This window comes from Oncorhynchus keta, chromosome 22 (genome assembly GCF_023373465.1).
Source record: "Oncorhynchus keta strain PuntledgeMale-10-30-2019 chromosome 22, Oket_V2, whole genome shotgun sequence".
Lineage (NCBI taxonomy): Eukaryota > Metazoa > Chordata > Actinopteri > Salmoniformes > Salmonidae > Oncorhynchus > Oncorhynchus keta.
In genome coordinates, this window is record NC_068442.1 from 49577662 (window position 1) to 49590963 (window position 13302).

Genomic DNA, 13302 nt, shown 5'->3' on the forward strand with positions numbered 1-13302 from the left:
CATGCAGCAGAGAGGCTCCATGCAGCAGAGAGGCTATATGCAGTAGAGAGCCTCCATGCAGTAGAGAGGCTCCATGCAGCAGAGAGGCTCCATGCAGCAGAGAGGCTCCATGCAGCAGAGAGGCTCCATGCAGCAGAGAGGCTCCATGCAGCAGAGAGGCTCCATGCAGCAGAGAGGCTCCATGCAGCAGAGAGGCTCCATGCAGCAGAGAGGCTCCATGCAGCAGAGAGGCTCCATGCAGCAGAGAGGCTCCATGCAGCAGAGAGGCTCCATGCAGCAGAGAGGCTCCATGCAGCAGAGAGGCTCCATGCAGCAGAGAGGCTCCATGCAGCAGAGAGGCTCCATGCAGCAGAGAGAGGGTATTAACAGCAGTGAGGTAATAGGGACACCAGTTAGTAAGGTTGATTGAGGTGGTATGTACATGTAGATATTGTTAAAGTGACTATGCATATATGATAAACAGAGAGTAGAAGTAGTGTAGCGACATGAAACGGCAACAATGACGACTGGGAGGGACATATAAAGGGCCGGTAATCAAGGAGGTGATGGAGTCCAGGTCAGTGTCATTATGCGCGTAACGCTGGTAACAGGTGTGCTCCCTAACGAGCAGCCTGGTGACCTAGAGGCCGGAGAGGGAGCACATGTGACAGTAGTTAACGTTTCCTGATGCTATTAAGGCGCTTTCTTTAAAATAAAAACATTCTCTGATGGACTGAACCATCTAGAGTACATGGCCCAGTGGTTAAGTGCTGTTAGGTTAATGAACTAAATTACATCTGTTCTCCTGCCATCTAGATGGAGCGGCTAGACCGATGCTCTGCCCTATTTCATATAGATTTGGGAGTTGACAAGGAGGAATGTATAATTTCTACACAGACTGATCTCCATGAGAAATCAATCAGACTTTTGGCCTCATTAAGGGGAAGTTTTTTGATAAATTAACTTTATAAACCAACCGTCTTGCGGTTGTCCGTCTATTGCGGTCACAAAAATGTGCAGAGATTTGTGCAGCACCATTGTTGCTGGGATTGAACTGGCCAGTCGACGGTATGTGCCATTGATCTTGGTGAAGGCAGCACTTACAGCAAAACCTTTCCAAAAGGAGGGGTCTGCCTTTCCAAAAGGAGGGGTCTGCCTTTCCAAAAGGAGGGGTCTGCTTATCCTTGAGCTATCTGAAACGGAGCCGGTCAATGACATTTATCACAGAGAGAGAAAAGGGATCAGCGTTCGGTCCACTCGTCTGTCCTCCCTCATCTTGGAGCTCATGTTACACACGGATAATTCCCGCCATTCCCAGTGTGTGGAAAAAGATGAGGTGAAGCCTGGAGGTGGTCAGTAAGGGGAGCGTGGAGCAGAGGGCTGTTGGCAGGGCCAGTATTACTCCTCTTCTGCTGAAATCCGATTACGCAGCCGAGGCCTTACGCAGCCGAGGCCTTGGGGCAGCACTATCTGACAGATATCCTTCCGACCGGCACTGAGTATTAGAAGATTGGATCTTGGAGACTGGCAAACCAAATGCTGATAGGCCTACAGAATTAAGCCCCACTGCGTGCATCCTGTCTCTGGTTAGTTATCCCTTCTCCCGTCTCTGGTTAGTTATCCCTTCTCCCGTCTCTGGTTAGTTATCCCTTCTCCCGTCTCTGGTTAGTTATCCCTTCTCCAGTCTCTGGTTAGTTATCCCTTCTCCAGTCTCTGGTTAGTTATCCCTTCTCCAGTCTCTGGTTAGTTATCCCTTCTCCAGTCTCTGGTTAGTTATCCCTTCTCCCGTCTCTGGTTAGTTATCCCTTCTCCCGTCTCTGGTTAGTTATCCCTTCTCCCGTCTCTGGTTAGTTATCCCTTCTCCCGTCTCTGGTTAGTTATCCCTTCTCCAGTCTCAGGTTAGTTATCCCTTCTCCAGTCTCAGGTTAGTTATCCCTTCTCCTGGTTAGTTATCCCTTCTCCAGTCTCTGGTTAGTTATCCCTTCTCCAGTCTCTGGTTAGTTATCCCTTCTCCAGTCTCTGGTTAGTTATCCCTTCTCCAGTCTCTGGTTAGTTATCCCTTCTCCAGTCTCTGGTTAGTTATCCCTTCTCCAGTCTCTGGTTAGTTATCCCTTCTCCAGTCTCTGGTTAGTTATCCCTTCTCCAGTCTCTGGTTAGTTATCCCTTCTCCAGTCTCTGGTTAGTTATCCCTTCTCCAGTCTCTGGTTAGTTATCCCTTCTCCAGTCTCTGGTTAGTTATCCCTTCTCCAGTCTCTGGTTAGTTATCCCTTCTCCCGTCTCTGGTTAGTTATCCCTTCTCCAGTCTCTGGTTAGTTATCCCTTCTCCAGTCTCCGGTTAGTTATCCCTTCTCCCGTCTCCGGTTAGTTATCCCTTCTCCCGTCTCTGGTTAGTTATCCCTTCTCCCGTCTCCGGTTAGTTATCCCTTCTCCCGTCTCTGGTTAGTTATCCCTTCTCCAGTCTCTGGTTAGTTATCCCTTCTCCAGTCTCTGGTTAGTTATCCCTTCTCCAGTCTCTGGTTAGTTATCCCTTCTCCAGTCTCTGGTTAGTTATCCCTTCTCCAGTCTCTGGTTAGTTATCCCTTCTCCCGTCTCTGGTTAGTTATCCCTTCTCCCTTCTCCAGTCTCTGGTTAGTTATCCCTTCTCCAGTCTCTGGTTAGTTATCCCTTCTCCAGTCTCTGGTTAGTTATCCCTTCTCCCGTCTCTGGTTAGTTATCCCTTCTCCAGTCTCTGGTTAGTTATCCCTTCTCCCGTCTCTGGTTAGTTATCCCTTCTCCCGTCTCTGGTTAGTTATCCCTTCTCCCGTCTCTGGTTAGTTATCCCTTCTCCCGTCTCTGGTTAGTTATCCCTTCTCCCGTCTCTGGTTAGTTATCCCTTCTCCAGTCTCTGGTTAGTTATCCCTTCTCCAGTCTCTGGTTAGTTATCCCTTCTCCAGTCTCTGGTTAGTTATCCCTTCTCCAGTCTCTGGTTAGTTATCCCTTCTCCAGTCTCTGGTTAGTTATCCCTTCTCCAGTCTCTGGTTAGTTATCCCTTCTCCCGTCTCTGGTTAGTTATCCCTTCTCCCGTCTCTGGTTAGTTATCCCTTCTCCACTCTCTGGTTAGTTATCCCTTCTCCACTCTCTGGTTAGTTATCCCTTCTCCACTCTCTGGTTAGTTATCCCTTCTCCACTCTCTGGTTAGTTATCCCTTCTCCACTCTCTGGTTAGTTATCCCTTCTCCACTCTCTGGTTAGTTATCCCTTCTCCACTCTCTGGTTAGTTATCCCTTCTCCACTCTCTGGTTAGTTATCCCTTCTCCACTCTCTGGTTAGTTATCCCTTCTCCACTCTCTGGTTAGTTATCCCTTCTCCACTCTCTGGTTAGTTATCCCTTCTCCCGTCTCTGGTTAGTTATCCCTGCTCCAGTCTCTGGTTAGTTATCCCTGCTCCAGTCTCTGGTTAGTTATCCCTGCTCCAGTCTCTGGTTAGTTATCCCTTCTCCAGTCTCTGGTTAGTTATCCCTTCTCCAGTCTCTGGTTAGTTATCCCTTCTCCAGTCTCTGGTTAGTTATCCCTTCTCCAGTCTCTGGTTAGTTATCCCTTCTCCAGTCTCTGGTTAGTTATCCCTTCTCCAGTCTCTGGTTAGTTATCCCTTCTCCCGTCTCTGGTTAGTTATCCCTTCTCCCGTCTCTGGTTAGATTTACCCGTCTCTGGTTAGATTTACCCGTCTCTGGTTAGATTTACCCGTCTCTGGTTAGATTTACCCGTCTCTGGTTAGATTTACCCGTCTCTGGTTAGATTTACCCGTCTCTGGTTAGATTTACCCGTCTCTGGTTAGATTTACCCGTCTCTGGTTAGATTTACCCTTCTCCCAGCTCTGGTTAGATTTCCCCCCTCCCTTCTCCTGTCTGTGGTTAGATAGTTTGGGATTTGACAAGGTGTCAGAGTCTTCGAGTGTTTGTCTCAGATTAGCACCCCGTGGGGGGAATGGAACAATGCCGCTAGGATCCGAGATGAAAGAAAATTATTTGCACAATTTCCTATGAGACCGGTATTTGTCCTGTCGGGTTGTTCTATCAAAGCTGAACAGCCACTGAGGAACATGATTTAAATGGTGGGTAAGCGACAAAGCCGGTTAGTCATTTTTTAGCTGAACGCTTTCCAGGTAAATGATGAACATGGCCACTCGACTTCCTCTCTCTTTTCAAACGACTGTAAATTCTACAGACGTCGCCATTCTGTCAGCTAAAGCTTATTTTCTTCAAATGGAGCATGTATTGCCTTTAAGTGATAAAGATGAAACCATTACTGTAGTTGACTGTTGTTCAAATTCAAGCTTGAAAGATGGAATTGACAGCTGACATGATCTCCTGCAGCAAAAAGAGACATGATTTCGTCACTTGTGCCATTAATGTAGTGCTGGGTGATACCTAAACTGGAACCATGTTCAACTTCTCCCTGCCTTGTTCTAAGAAACACAGCAGGGTTTTTGAAAGAAAACACTACCACACACAGAAAAAAGGAAAGAAGGAATGTGGGAGAGGCGTGGAATGGTGAGGATAAGAGAAGAGTCCGGAAGAGAGGTGAGCTCCACACTTGCTGTTGTCCATCCCAAAAATGTGAAATACATTCTACAGTCGTGGCCAAAAGTTTTAAGAAAGTCTGCTGCCTCAGTTTGTATGATGGCAATTTGCATATACTCCAGAATGTTATGATGAGTGATCAGATGAATTGCAATTAATTTCAAAGTCCCTCTTTGCCATGCAAATGAACTGAATCACACAAAAAAAAACATTTCCACTGCATTTCAGCCCTGCCACAAAAGGACCAGCTGACATCATGTCAGTGATTCTCTCATTAACACAGGTGTGAGTGTTGAAGAGGACAAGGCTGGAGATCACTCTGTCATGCTTATTGAGTTTTAATAACAGACTGGAAGCTTCGAAAGGAGGGTGGTGCTTGGAATCATTGTTCTTCCTCTGTCAACCACGGTTACAAGAAAACATGTGCCGTCATCATTGCTTTGCACAAAAAAGGCTTTACAGGCAAGGATATTGCTGCCAGTAAAATTGCACCGAAATCAACCATTTTCTTCGGATCATCAAGAACTTCAAGGAGAGCGGTTCAATTGTTGTGAAGAAGGCTTCAGGGCGCCCAAGAAAGTCTGCGTTCAATATAATGGAAACGTGCCTGTCTTTTACGGTAGAGAGATCCGCATTGCCTCTTGTGAGTACGGCAGCTTGTTCAATTTAGAGAGGAGAGGACGGACAATTAAACTATAGCTTCCAGGAGGACGTTCATTTGGTTAGTGTCCCACTCTTAAATGCCCCTCTGTCTGGAGTTGGCTGGGGGGTCCTCTGAAGGGTTGCGGAGGCTGATTAGGAGCGTTGAGTGGGGGGTGCAGTCAGGGTATCTCGGCTAGGGAATTGACACGTCTATTAACCTTTTGAGATGCTGGAAACACACAAGGGTCTATGTTGGGTAGTTTATTCTCACCTCTTAAACGTTTATTGACGATCTCTTTGGTAAATATGATGGTTAGGAGGAGGAGGATGCTGCTGCTATTGGCTCATGTTAAGTAGAGGAATAGAGAAGCCTCGAGTTTGAAAGAAAGTTACATTCTATAACAAGATATCACCAACTATAAGAACATTGTGTACATTGATTTTTTAAATTTTTTATTTTTACCTTTATTTAACCAGGCAAGTCAGTTAAGAACAAATTCTTATTTTCAATGACGGCCTAGGAACAGTGGGTTAACTGCCTGTTCAGGGGCAGAACGACAGATTTGTACCTTGTCAGCTCGAGGATTCGAACTTGCAACCTTTCGGTTACTAGTCCAACGCTCTAACCACTAGGCTACCCTGCCGCCCCATTGATACATGTCACCGATGATATTATAAAGCATTTTAAACATGCACAATTAAAAGTCCCCAACTTCCACGGGTGGATAACGTTTTAAAAGGTTATTGTTGTAGAATTGGTAGCTGAGCTGTTGCGTCGATTTCATCTGGAAGTTGGAATACCAGGAAATGACACACATTCTTTGGTTGAAATGACAAAATCTTCCTGTGGTAGTGACATCAGTTGTAGAAGAAAATAATAATAAAAAAATAAAAACATTTAATTGGAAATTAAATTGAGATGGCAACTTTGAGTGAGCAGTTTTTTTTTTTAAACACTTCGTAGTCTACCCACTATGCAGTAGTCTACCCTCTGGGCAGTAGTCTACCCAGTAGTCTACCCACTGGGCAGTAGTCTACCCACTGGGCAGTAGTCTACCCACTGGGCAGTAGTCTACCCTCTGGGCAGTAGTCTACCCAGTAGTCTACCCACTGGGCAGTAGTCTACCCACTGGGCAGTAGTCTACCCACTGGGCAGTAGTCTACCCTCTGGGCAGTAGTCTTCCCACTGGGCAGTAGTCTACCCTCTGGGCAGTAGTCTACCCTCTGGGCCGTAGTCTACCCACTATGCAGTAGTCTACCCACTATGCAGTAGTCTACCCTCTGGGCAGTAGTCTTCCCACTGGGCAGTAGTCTACCCTCTGGGCCGTAGTCTACCCTCTGGGCCGTAGTCTACTCTGGGCCGTAGTCTACCCTCTGGGCCGTAGTCTACCCTCTGGGCCGTAGTCTACCCTCTGGGCCGTAGTCTACCCTCTGGGCCGTAGTCTACCCTCTGGGCCGTAGTCTACCCTCTGGGCCGTAGTCTACCCACTGGGCCGTAGTCTACCCTCTGGGCCGTAGTCTACCCTCTGGACTGAATGATAGTGCTTAACCAAATGCAATAAACATATATAATGTTATGAATTACATATTGTGTCTATATATTACTGAAGTTGTCAAGGTTTTTTTGAGAATTATTTGAAGGGAAACACAAGTCATATTTTCAAGCTGACATCTCACATTATAATGTTTGGTTTAACTCCCCAAAGGCAGTCCTTCTAACCACAGAGAGTAAATATGACAGTCTCAGAATCGCTTCCGGACGCTTCTTGGTTCTCGGACCAACGTGGCAGTTAAGTCAGGAGAACCCGAAGCTACTCCCCCCTTCACACACAACCTCCCAGTTCTGAGATTGACAGTTTGATTCGCAGATGTTCGCGTGGGACGCCTCCCAATCACCTGTGTACACTTTGGCTGGAGTCTTGATCACTCCTCTCTGTCAGAGATGTGGTGTGGGCCTATAAAGAGCAAGACATGACTAACCGAGCAGTCTCAATTTGCTGCCAAGCCCTTCCCTACCCTAACTGTTTACTCTTCTACGATGTGAAGAGTCTATAGACATCAGCAGAGCAATGGGGTAGCTTCCACCCTATTGCCTTCATCTTGCAGGTCGTACAAGCATTGAAGTACTGTATATTTAGTTATTAATGAATTTCTCTGGATTCACATTTGAAAAGAGAGAAGGAAAAATCCATAAAACCACATAAATGTGTTCATTTCTATTGCGAGGTTCATGTTTGTTACATCGAAGGAAGATGAGGGATAGACTTTCAGAATTGTACGATAGGTTAGAACCATGTTTATTGCACTCAGGGTGAATTAGCATTTTCTCATTTGTATTTATCACATCCAGAATCAGTTTCGTCCCCAAATGAATAAGAAACCATCTCAGATACTGAATCCTTTTTTTTTGAGCCAGTGCATTTCTATCTCCACATTTGAGATGTATAAATAAGCTAGGTTTTCATGATAGAATCAGTGGGGTGACGTTCAGATTATCTTTGCACATTTAGGGAACTCTTTCCATATCTGCCCCCCTCTACCCTTGGGGATTGACAGCCCGTCTCAAACACAGACTAGCGTTTTCCCTCATGGCACGACGGGTGTCTTCATCGGTCCTATTGATTGAGATCCCAGCAGGGGCTTTAGCTTGGCAGGAGAGACAACAGACACCATCAAGGCTGCTCAGTTTTTCATTTTTTTTTTTTTGTAGACATCACGCATGTAGATAAAAATGCAGTCTCGCTCACTCGCGCACACACACACACACACACGCACACACACACGCTCATGTGTACACTCCATCTCACTCACACAGTCAGTCTTGCACCCTCCAAATGAATAAGCAAGGCGCTTTGGCTGTGCACAGAGCTTAAGCCTGGGAAGACATTTCTTTCTAAATGTAATGTTTGTAGATTAGCTGAGGTTAATGATCCGATTGCCTGGGAGGCTAGGCGTCTTTAAAGTATGGGTTGGGGAAAATGAGCTGTTCTTAGCAGGGAGGCTCCCTGATTACCACCAGGCACCTACAGTACTGCAGGCAACATATAGCATAGAAATATAATTACAGAATGTCCATTCTAGTCATTCGGTTTCTATGCCCACTATTTGGGGATGGGTTTGCTAAAGGAGCAGCTCAGAAAACTGTCTCCCTGACCATAATGAACAGACTGCATGTTTCTTTGTTTTTAAGGAGGTATACCCCCCCCTCCCCCATGGCACGTTATTACTGTAGTCTGGAATGTTGTCTTCTTTCCAAACGAATGCAGAAATTAAACCTTTTCTCGTTGTTCTTGTGAAGCCACAGAGCCTCTTAAGTCAAACTGTTTTGTCTCTCCCCGATGTTTGGTTTGGACTTTTTGTTTATGTTCTGATATAAAGTCCTTATATAGGCCCCAGCTATGGGGTGTGGCTGACCTCCTGTAGTGGTTAGTTCAGAGGTCAAACCTTACTGCTGACCCCCTCTCCCAAGCACACTCTGGTATTGCCGAGTTGACAGAAAGGTGGAGGAATGAGAGAGAGACCCTCCCCTTCTCACCCTTCTCTTGGCTCTCACTCCCTCCCTGCGCCTGTCCAGGCATGCCTCCCCTCACAACCGACGTGGGCACAGAGGGAGTGAAAGAGCGACGGGGGCCGAGAGGAGAGGAGGGCGAACAAAGGAACACTGTCATTGCCTCCCCAAGGTTTTTTGGGGAGGGTCGGCGGAGGCAGGCAGTGCTGGAGAGGAGGGAGGGTGCAGAGAATAGAGAATAAAATATTAAGAGGGGTTATATTGAGACAGACAAAGAGCACAAGCAGTGAGTTCACACACACAGAGACACACACAGAGACAGACACAGTAGGGGTCTCTTGCCCATGTTTCCCGAAGCGAGGTGCGAGGAGTGGAAGGTCTGCTGTGTTTTACTGTTCTTTGTGTAATATTTGCTTAACCCTCTATCTGTGCGGCTGTATGATCAAAAAAAAAGGCTGGGGGGGGTTCTAACTAGCTGGATAGGAGCACAGCTGCTAGCAATTTCATGAGTACACTTATAACAGCGGTGTATTCCCCTCTAGCTGACCCCCTCCCTCTCCACACAAGTTATCTCCCTGCAGTATGCTGCTGCCGTTCGGCCCGAACACAGTCCATTATTCTGGCTTCGCTGCTTCTCTCACCTTTTTTAACTACTGACTGCATTGAAGCTTCTGGACACCATCTTGCCCCTGCATTAGAAATAGCTGCTCTCATCTACCCTGGTATTATTTCCCAGGATTTTTGTCCCCTCCTAATATTTTATATCTTTGTTGTAACCATTTTGAAAGATAATCGAAATACTAATGTAATGATTGGGATTCAACAACCTGGGCACGACTCTCTTGACAAATGTAGTTTTTAATGGAATGTTCCCTGCCCTCAGCCTGTTCCCTGCCCTCAGCCTGTTCCCTGCCCTCAGCCTGTTCCCTGCCCTCAGCCTGTTCCCTGCCCTCAGCCTGTTCCCTGCCCTCAGCCTTATGACGATGAGGATGACTCCATATGCTGGAACCATTTCTTTAACCCTCTGTCCTATTACATTTCATAGGCTATCAGAAAGCAGACAGGAAAATGGGGAGAGAGAGAAGGAGAGGATGAAGAGAAGTGGCCCGAAGGAATGGAAGAAGCCCCAGAGCAGAACCAGAGGGAGGGAGGGATAACTGCTGTGACATGAAAGAGTGATAGAGGTAAGTAAGAGCCCTGAGGTCAAACGGAGCCTTGTGTGGTAGGGAAGGTGAGAGTGTGGTGGGGAAGGTGTAGTAGGGAGAGGGACTTGTCATTTAAAATCTTAACAGTGATGTTAGGTAAGTCAATTTTGTGGAGCAGGGCTTTGTAAACAAAAAAGGGTGTAATGATGTGATCTATGTGACTTTAAAGAGGCCCAGACAACCTTTTTGGTGAAGAATTACAGTGATGAGAAATACAACTGTCTTCTGTCATTAAACAAAGGGCTCTATGAAAAATAACATCTAAGGGTTTAAGAATAGAGGCAGCTACACTTTGATAAATAGTATCTCCATAATCAAGAACAGGTAGATGGTTTGACTGCACAATCTGCTTCCTGGTGAACCAGAGAGAGACAAGATCTCTTTATGTAAAAAAAAAATAAAAAAAATAAAAAAAATCTTGGCGCACCCATCCCGTTAGCGGGATCATTTTCGTCAACATTCGCTGAATTGCAGAGCGTCAAATTAAATTACTAAAAATATTTAATTTTCATGAAATCACAAGTGCAATATAGCAAAGCACAATTTAGCTTGTTAATCCACCTGTCGTGTCAGATTTCAAAAAAGCTTTCCAGCAAAAGCTATCCAAGCATTTGTTAGGACATCTCGCTCAGCAGACAAAACATTACCAACAGCTAGCAGCAAAATCACGAAAGTCAGAAAAGCAATAAAATGAATCGCTTACCTTTGATCTTCGGATGAGACTCCCAGTTACACAATACATTTTTCCTTTTGTTCGATAAAGATTATTTTATATCCAAACACCTCCATTTGGTTGATGCGTTTTGTTCAGAAGTCCACAGGCTCGTGGCGGTTATGACAGGCAGACACAAATTCCAAATAGTATCCATAAAATAGAAAAATGTCAAACGTTTTTTTTATAATCAATCCTCGGGTTGTTTTTACAATAATCAATCATATTTCAACCAGAACGTAGCTTTTTCAATAGGAGAGAGAGAGAAAATGTATGCTCCAAGCTGTTGCGCATGCAAAACTCTGCTGGCACCCAGCCATCCACTGACACGAGTGATCGTTCTCGTTCATTTTTCAGAATAAAAGCCTGAAACTATGTCTAAAGACTGTTCAAACCATGTGGAAACCATAGGGAAAGGAATCTGGTTGATATCCCTTTAAATGGAGGGAAGGCATGCAATGGAACAGGGAGATTCGTTTCTCTTAGGCACTTCCTGGTTGGATTTTCCTCAGGTTTTCGCCTGCAATATCAGTTCTCTTTTACTCACAGACAATATTTTGACAGTTTTGGAAACCTTAGAGTGTTTTCTATCCTAATCTGACAATTATATGCATATTCTAGATTCTGGGCCTGAGAAATAGGCAGTTTCATTTGGGTACGTTTTTCATCCAAACATCAAAATACTGCCCCCTACACTCAACAGGTTAACAAGCTCAGTCGTGTGTTCTTTAAACGCTAAATCATTGTCAATCTAAATACCAAGGTATTTGTATACAGGGACTCGTTTTGATTTATAGAACCATCCAATGAGCTACGGTCCTTCTGTAGCTCAGTTGGTAGAGCATGGCGCTTGTAACGCCAGGGTAGTGGGTTCGATCCCCGGGACCACCCATACGTAGAATGTATGCACACATGACGCACAAGTCGCTTTGGATAAAAGCGTCTGCTAAATGGCATATATTATTATATTATATTAAAGATGTCATCCTTCTGAGACAATCTTAACAGAATTTAAAAACAACATATATTTAGGTTTGCCATTTATTAAATACCCGTTTTAAATTAGTAAGGGCATCCTGTACAGCTGCAAAATCAGACTGTAGTTTTGACACAGCCAGGTCAGCAGTCAGGGCAATTGAGTACATAATAGTATCATCTGCATATAAATGTTTTATTTTTAACAGATTGACCAATAGCAATTATATAAATGAGTGAAAAGAACAGGTCGTATTATCGACCCCTGAGGTACACCTTTATGTACTTCTAGACTTAACCCCATCAATCACAATGGTCTGAGTTCTGTCACTAAGATAATCATGAAACCATCAACAGGCGTCAGAGCTCAGGCCTATCGAGGACAACTTATTCAATAAAATAGCCTGATAAACAGTATCAAAAGCTTTTGACAGGTCCACAAACAAAGCAGGACATTTCATTTTAGTGTCTAAAACATTGACAAGTTCATTAACAGCTGTGGTGGTTGCTGTAATAGTACTATGTCCAGGACTAAACCCTGACTGTAGTGGTTGTTGTCCAGGACTAAACCCTGACTGTAGTGGTTGTTGTAATAGTACTATGTTCAGGACTAAACCCTGACTGTAGTGGTTGTTGTTCAGGACTAAACCCTGACTGTAGTGGTTGTTGTAATAAACCCTGACTGTAGTGGTTGTTCAGGACTAAACCCTGACTGTAGTGTTTGTTGTCCAGGACTAAACCCTGACTGTAGTGTTTGTTGTCCAGGACTAAACCCTGACTGTAGTGGTTGTCGTCCAGGACTAAACCCTGCCTGTAGTGGTTGTCGTCCAGGACTAAACCCTGCCTGTAGTGGTTGTTGTAATAGTACTATGTCCAGGACTGAACCCTGACTGTAGTGGTTGTTGTTCATGACTAAACCCTGACTGTAGTGGTTGTTGTAATAGTACTATGTTCAGGACTAAACCCTGACTGTAGCAGTGGTTGTTGTCCAGGACTAAACCCTGGCAGTAGCAGTGGTTGTTGTCCAGGACTAAACCCTGGCAGTAGCAGTGGTTGTTGTCCAGGACTAAACCCTGGCAGTGGTTGTTGTCCAGGACTAAACCCTGGCAGTGGTTGTTGTCCAGGACTAAACCCTGGCAGTGGTTGTTGTCCAGGACTAAACCCTGGCAGTGGTTGTTGTCCAGGACTAAACCCTGGCAGTGGTTGTTGTCCAGGACTAAACCCTGGCAGTGGTTGTTGTCCAGGACTAAACCCTGGCAGTGGTTGTTGTCCAGGACTAAACCCTGGCAGTGGTTGTTGTCCAGGACTAAACCCTGGCAGTGGTTGTTGTCCAGGACTAAACCCTGGCAGTGGTTGTTGTCCAGGACTAAACCCTGGCAGTGGTTGTTGTAATAATAGTACTAAACCCTGGCTGTAGCAGTGGTTGTTGTAATAGTACTAAACCCTGGCTGTAGCAGTGGTTGTTGTAATAGTACTAAACCCTGGCTGTAGCAGTGGTTGTTGTAATAGTACTAAACTATGTTCAGGACTAAACCCTGATTGATTTACATTCAAAATACATTACTCAGATATTTTTTTTTGTAAAGTTGTACATTTACCAAGGATTCTAGAATCATAGACAAGGAAGCCTTGGAATGGGGTGATATTTATTGAGATCACTACTTTCCCCATCTTTATGGAGTGGCAGCACAAGAGATGATTTCCATACTTTTGGGAATATTTCA

At 45.1% G+C, this 13302-nt stretch overlaps 1 long non-coding RNA gene across 2 annotated transcripts in view; it reads left to right on the plus strand.

Moving 5' to 3' along the window:
• The window catches only part of LOC118401589 (uncharacterized), a 45279-nt gene that overhangs the window by 11357 nt on the left and 20620 nt on the right, over nt 1–13302 (plus strand). For both annotated transcript variants that reach the window (XR_004829286.2, XR_004829287.2), the window contains exon 2: nt 9732–9870. This is a non-coding gene — a long non-coding RNA (uncharacterized LOC118401589). The remainder of the gene's footprint in view (nt 1–9731; nt 9871–13302) is intronic.